The sequence below is a fragment of the Rhopalosiphum padi genome, unplaced genomic scaffold (assembly GCF_020882245.1).
Source record: "Rhopalosiphum padi isolate XX-2018 unplaced genomic scaffold, ASM2088224v1 scaffold1, whole genome shotgun sequence".
Classification (NCBI taxonomy): Eukaryota; Metazoa; Arthropoda; class Insecta; order Hemiptera; family Aphididae; genus Rhopalosiphum; species Rhopalosiphum padi.
This window is the reverse complement of record NW_026869996.1, coordinates 8076414-8084715: the sequence shown is the minus strand read 5'-3', so window position 1 is coordinate 8084715 and position 8302 is coordinate 8076414. Positions and strand designations below refer to the sequence as shown.

Sequence of the window (8302 nt, the reverse complement as noted above, 5' to 3'; positions counted from 1 at the left end):
AATCAAAAGGAGAACGATTTATTTCAGCTAAAAATCTAATTAATAATAAAATAAACAAAAAAAAAAGAAAAAAAAAAAAATTTTAAATTAATTTGATAGATATAAAAATCATTTAAATTAAAACTATTAATTAAAAATATTAAATTTATAATAATAATTATTATTCTAACTTCATATGAAATCATTTGAGAAATAAACCGAATTATACCTAAAACTGAATAATTAGAATTCGAAGATCATCTAATTATTAAAAAAATATAAACTATTAAACTTGAACAACAAAATATATAAATTAAACCAAATCCTATAATATAGTTCATACCAATATAAGGATAAATAAATCAAAAAAAAATTGAAATTAATAAACCCAATAAAGGAGAAATTATAAAAATAAAAAAATTTATATTACTCGGATAATTAACTTCTTTAAAAAATAATTTTAACCCATCACCTATAGGTTGAAAAATACCTTTAATCAAAAACTTATTCGGACCTTTACGTAATTGAATATAACCTAAAACTTTACGCTCTAATAAAGTAAAAAAAGCAACTCTTATAAAAACTATTAAAAATAAAATCAAAAAATTAATAATTATAACAAATATAAAAATTACTATCTATAATAAAAATTATATAATTAAATTCTAAATTTAACACAATTATCTGCCAAAATAGTTAAATTATTTTTATTCATTTAATAAAAATTTAATTTAATTATTTAATCCTTTCGTACTAAAACAAATTAATTTTTAAAAGATAGAAACCAACCTGGCTTACACCGGTTTGAACTCAAATCATGTAAGAATTTAAAGGTCGAACAGACCTAATACTTAAAATTTTGCACCTAAGATTAATCTTAATTCAACATCGAGGTCGCAAACTAATTTTTAAATTTGGACTTAAAAAATTAATTACGCTGTTATCCCTAAAGTAACTTTTTCCTTTAATTAAAAATTTTAATTCAAAAATTCATTAAATAATGTTAAATTTTAAAAAAAGTTTATTAATTTTTTTTATCACCCCAATAAAATAAATTATAAAAATAAAATATTTATAAAACCAAAAAAATTAAAATTAAAATTTATAAAGTTTTATAGGGTCTTATCGTCCCTTTAAATAATTTAAGCTTTTTTACTTAAAAATAAAATTTTAATTATATAAATAATAAAGTTTATTTCTCATCAAATCTTTCATACAAGTCCTCAATTAAAAGACTAATTATTATGCTACCTTTGCACAGTCAAAATACTGCAGCTATTTAATAAATCATTGAGCAGATCCTATATTAAATTAAACTTAATACAATGTTTTTGTTAAACAGATGAAAATAATTTTTGCCGAATTCATAATTTATAAATGTAAATTATACTAATTTAATCATTATTACTATTAATTAAATATTCATTAATAAAATTTAATATTAATAATAAATAATTTATAATAAATTAAAAATAAATAAATAATAAATTTTTACAAACTTAAATAAAAATTTCTATTCCTATAAATTATTAAAATAAATAAATTATTATATAAAAATTTCAAGCTTATCCCTAAAATAATTTAAATTTAAAATATTAATCAACAAAATCAAAATAACTTTTAAAATTTTAAATTAAATTTAAATCTTAAATAACTAAATATAATATAACGAATTAAATTTCAAAACTAATATTATTTTATAAATATTTATAACACAATAAATTAATAATAAAATTAACTCTATAAATTTTGAGAATTTAAAAAAAAATTAAAAATTTTAATCAACCCTGATACAAAAGGTACTAAATTAATTCTTTTATAAATTTAATTATTTCTTTCACAATACTATTAAACTATAAATCTATAAATTAATTTTTAATAAATACTAAAACCTTAAATAAATAAATTATTTTTATAAAAAATCAAATAAAAATTATTATATTAATAAAATAAATTTAAATAAAGTTTAACAACATCTTATCATTGTAAATGATATACTTAAATTTAGATATTTATTTAATCTTTCTAAATACACTTTCCAGTACATTTACTTTGTTACGACTTGTCTTATTTTTAATAAGAATGACGGGCAATATGTACATATTTTAGATCTTTCTTCATATTAACAAAATAAATAAATTTACTATTAAATCCAATTTCATTTTAATTTTCATTTAAAATCCAAAAATAAAATTTAATGTAACCCATTATATTCTTATTTATAAACCACATCTTGACTTAACATAAATTATAATAATAAATAAAGAAAATAAATTTTTTAATATATTCATGACAGCGATATATGAATTAATTAAATAAGTAAAATTAATCGTGGATTATCAATTAATAAACAGGTTCCTCTAATAAGACTAAAATACCGCCAAATTTTTTAAATTTAAAGAACATAACTATTAATTTTTTAGTAAATTAATTTAAATTTTTATAATAGGGTATCTAATCCTAGTTTTAAATAAAATTTAATAGAATAAAATAATTATAATAATAATATTTAATTAAATTTTACTTTTTAAAAAAAAATTAAATTATAAATTATATTTAATACTAATAACCAAACTATTTTATTTGTATATTATGTTTAACCGCAACTGCTGGCACATATTTAGTTTATACTTAAATTAATAATTAAATCTAAATTTCTTTAATATTTAATACTTAATACTGAGAATAATTAAAATCCTTTAAGAAATTATTAACAATCAAAAAATTTCATGTATCTTTTTAATTAAATAAAATTTTATAACAAAATAAATTATAATTATTAGTAAAATTAAAATAATACGGTTTTATAATATTATAAATTTTAAATAAATAAATTAAATCAAAATTTAAATAATTAACTGAATTATTTTAACTTTAATTCTAATATTTTTTAATTATAATACTATTTAAATTTTAAATCTAAATTTTAATACAATTTATTAGTTTCTGTTTTTTAAATATAATTACTTAAATTAATTATTTTAACTTTAATTCTAATATTTTTTAATTATAATACTATTTAAATTTTAAATCTAAATTTTAATACAATTTATTAGTTTCTGTTTTTAAATATAATTACTTAAATTAATTATTTTAATCAAATTAATATTATTAATATAAAATAACTAATACTTTTCTTCTTTACCTCTTATATATATATATACAATAAATATCTATATATATTCATATAAGGATTTATATATTAATATATATATATATATATTAAATGTATAGATTATTAACATCATATAAGGATTTATATATATATATATATATATATATAAATATATAAGCTATATAGATGTATATTTATATTATATATATATACTATATACATATGAAGTCTATATATGTATACTACTATACATATTTATAAATCCTCTATATACTCTTCTTCCTTCTTTTTTTTTTTGGAGGGGCATAGCCCCCCTTTTCAGATAAATAGAAACGTCATGCCTCATTAAAATATTTTTTTTTAAAAAATTTTCTGATATTTTTTCTAATACATTTATAAACCAATAAACATTTTTTTATTAAATAATATTTTAAAAATAAAATGCCTGAAAAAGGGTTACTTTGATAGAGTAAATCATGTATTATATATACTTTTATTATACTTTAAGAATTAAACTAATCCATAAATTTCAAAAATTTATATGCATAAACACTTAAGTATAAGTAAATTAGAAAAATAAGCTAAATTAAGCTTTTGGATTCATACTTCAAATATAGAATAATATTCTTTTTTCTGATAAATTTAAATTTAACAAAAATAATATTTTTAATTATATTAATATTTAGAACTTTAATATCAATTTCAGCATCTAATTGACTTTCAATATGAATAGGGTTAGAATTAAACTTATTCTCAATTATTCCTATTTTAAATTTTAAATCATCAATTTACTCTATTGAAGCTACAATAAAATATTTCTTAATTCAAGCTTTTGCTTCAATTTTATTATTAATTTTCTTAATTAATAAAAATTTTTTTTTTTATAAATAATAGTAATATTTTAATTATTTTACCACTATTAATAAAATTAAGATTAATACCTTTTCACTTATGATTACCTTCAATAATAGAAGGATTAAATTGATTTTCATGCCTATTAATAATAACTTGACAAAAAATTTCCCCATTTGTTTTAATTTCATATCTAAATATTGATAAAAATTTAATTTTCTTAATTATTTTAATTTCAATAAACTCAATTTTTGGAATAAATCAAAATTCTATACGTAAAATCTTAGCAATATCTTCAATCAATAATTCAACATGAATACTATTTGCAATTTTAATAAATAATAAATTATGAATCAATTATTTTTTAATTTACTCAATTTTAAATTTTTTAATTATTAAAATTTTAAATAATTATAATATTAATTATATTAATCAAATAAAATTTTTTAATTTAAATTTTTTCTTTAAACTAAATTTAATAATATTAATTTTTTCAATTATAGGATTACCACCTATAATTGGGTTTTTAATAAAATGAATATTAATCAAAAACTTAATTTATAATAATTTATATTTAATTATAATAATATTAATTATATTAACAATTTTAAATTTATATTTTTATATTAAAATAACTTATTTCATATTATTTAATTTTAACTTATTCAATAAATGATATCTTCAATTAAAAAAAAATAATTACAACTTATTAATATTTATTAACTTCTTTAGATTATTTTTTAGTTATTTATTTATTTATTAAGGTTTTAAGTTAAATTAAACTATTAATCTTCAAAATTAAAAATATTTTTTTTTAAACCTTAATTAAAATAATTAATACCTTTAAATTTGCAATTTAATATCATAGAATTTGAATATAAAGTTATTGATAAAAAGATTTTTTAAATCTATATATAAATTTACAATTTATAACCTATTATCAGCCATTTTATCTATAAAATGAATCTTTTCAACTAATCATAAAGATATTGGAACTTTATATTTTTTATTTGGTATTTGATCAGGTATAATTGGTTCATCCCTTAGAATCTTAATTCGACTAGAACTAAGTCAAATTAATTCAATTATTAATAATAATCAATTATATAATGTAATTGTTACAATTCACGCTTTTATTATAATTTTTTTTATAACTATACCAATTGTTATTGGTGGTTTTGGAAATTGATTAATTCCTATAATAATAGGATGCCCTGATATATCATTCCCACGATTAAATAATATTAGATTTTGATTATTACCTCCTTCATTAATAATAATAATTTGTAGTTTTATAATTAATAACGGAACAGGAACAGGATGAACAATTTATCCCCCTTTATCTAATAATATTGCTCATAATAATATTTCAGTTGATTTAACAATTTTTTCTCTACATTTAGCAGGAATCTCATCAATTTTAGGAGCAATTAATTTTATTTGTACAATTTTAAATATAATACCTAATAATATAAAATTAAATCAAATTCCATTATTCCCTTGATCAATTTTAATTACAGCTATATTATTAATTTTATCCTTACCTGTTTTAGCTGGTGCAATTACTATACTTCTTACTGATCGTAATTTAAATACATCATTCTTTGACCCTGCAGGAGGAGGAGATCCAATTCTTTATCAACATTTATTCTGATTTTTTGGACATCCAGAAGTATATATTTTAATTTTACCCGGATTTGGATTAATTTCACATATTATTAGTCAAGAAAGTAATAAAAACGAAACATTCGGTAATATTAGTATAATCTATGCTATACTAACTATTGGATTATTAGGATTTATTGTATGAGCACATCATATATTTACAATTGGAATAGACGTTGATACACGAGCATATTTTACATCAGCAACTATAATTATTGCAATTCCAACAGGAATTAAAATTTTTAGATGATTAGCTACTATTTATGGATCTAAAATTAATTTTTCACCTTCCACAATTTGATCTTTAGGTTTTATTTTTTTATTCACAATTGGAGGATTGACAGGAGTAATTCTTGCTAATTCATCTATTGATATCATTCTTCACGATACTTACTATGTAGTAGCTCATTTCCACTATGTATTATCAATAGGAATTGTATTTGCTATTATTGCTAGTTTAATTCATTGATTCCCAATTTTCACTGGATTTTCAATAAATAATTTTATTTTAAAAATTCAATTCATTTTAATATTTATTGGGGTAAATATAACTTTCTTCCCCCAACATTTTTTAGGTTTAAATGGTATACCTCGACGATACACAGATTACCCAAATAATTTTTTACTATGAAATATAATTTCATCAATTGGTTCAATAATTTCAACATTTAGAATTATTATTTTAATTTATTGTATTTGAAATAGAATTTTTTTAAAAAAAACAACTATTTTTAAATTAAATTTAAGAAATTCTATTGAATGAATTCATAATTTACCACCCTTAGAACATTCATATTCAGAATTACCTCTAATTATTAATTTCTAATATGGCAGAAACTATATGCAATGAACTTAAAATTCATTTATAAAGAATAATCTTTTTTTAGAAATTATAACTTGAATAAAACTAAGATTTCAAAATAGTAATTCACCACTAATAGAACAATTAATTTTTTTTCACGATCATACAATTTTCATTATTATTATAATTATAACAACAATTACTTATATAATAATTTTTATTATAAAAAATAAATTTATTAATATTAAAATCTCTGAAAATCAAATAATTGAATTTATCTGAACTACAACTCCACCAATTATTTTAATTTTTATTGCTATACCTTCACTTCACCTACTATACTTAATAGATGAAATTAAATGCCCAATTTTAACAATTAAAATTTTTGGTCATCAATGATTCTGATCATATGAATATTCAGATTTTTCAAATATTGAATTTGAATCTTATATAATAAATGAATTAAATAAAGAAAATTTTCGATTAATTGAAGTAGATAATAAAACTATTATCCCATTTAAATTTAATATTCGACTCTTAATTTCGTCAGACGATGTAATTCATTCATGAACAATTCCAAGTTTAGCTATTAAAATTGATGCAATCCCAGGACGAATAAATCAAATTAATCTTTTTATAAATCGACCAGGAATATACTTTGGACAATGCTCAGAAATTTGTGGTATTAATCACAGATTTATACCTATTCAAATTGAATCAATTAATTTAAATAAATTTATTTATTGAATTAAAAATTTTTAATTCATTAGATGACTGAAAAGCAAAGTAATGATCTCTTAAATCAAAATATAGTAAATTAGCAATTACTTCTAATGAAAGAGATTAGTTAAAGCATAACATTAATTTGTCAAATTAAAATTATTTATTAATATCACTTAATTCCTCAAATAGCACCAATTAATTGATTAATTTTATTCTTATTTTTTTTTTCTACATTTTATGTAATCATAAACTTACTATATTTTAATTTTATTAAAAACTTAAAAATTAATTTTTTTAAAAAAAATAACATAAAAAATTACAACAAATTTATTTAATATTTTTGACCCATCAACAACAATTTTTAATTTAGAAATAAATTGAATCAGAACTCTTTTAATCATTTTATTTATACCAAACTTTTTATGAATCTTACCAAATCGAATAAACTGATTATTATTTAAAATATTTAATATACTAAACAATGAAATACTAATACTTTATAAAATAAAAAAAACTAAATCTCCTGCATTTTTATTTATTTCACTTTTTATATTTATTCTACTTAATAATTTTTTTAGCTTATTCCCATATATTTTTTCATCATCAAGTCATATAGTATTTTCTGTTACTTTAGCTATTCCATTTTGAATATTTTTTATTATTTTGTCAACTTGTAAAAACACTAAAAATATAATTGCACACTTGATTCCTTTAAATACACCAATTTACCTAGCCCCATTAATAACAATTATTGAAACAATAAGAATTATTATTCGACCAATATCTCTTTCTATTCGTTTAACAGCTAATTTAATTGCAGGACATTTATTAATAACTCTATTAAATTTTAATTCACTTATAATTATTATTATTTTTATTCAAATATTTATAATAATTTTTGAATTATGCGTAGCTTTAATTCAAAGTTATGTATTCTCAATTCTTTCATCTTTATACTCTAGTGAATAATGATAAAAATTAATCAACCATATTTTATTTTAAGATTAAGTCCATGACCTATCTTAATAGCATTTAATACATTTAATTTAATAATTTCTAATATTATAATTATAAATTTTAAAATAAATATAATATCATTATTTAATCTACTAATAATTATTAGTATTTCTATCTTATGATGACGAGATGTAATTCGAGAAAGAACA

At 17.4% G+C, this 8302-nt stretch overlaps 1 pseudogene; it reads left to right on the top strand.

Moving 5' to 3' along the window:
* The first annotated feature begins 6494 nt into the window (after positions 1 to 6494).
* LOC132931426 (cytochrome c oxidase subunit 2-like) lies at positions 6495 to 7177 on the top strand (annotated as a pseudogene).
* Positions 7178 to 8302: the final 1125 nt, after the last annotated feature.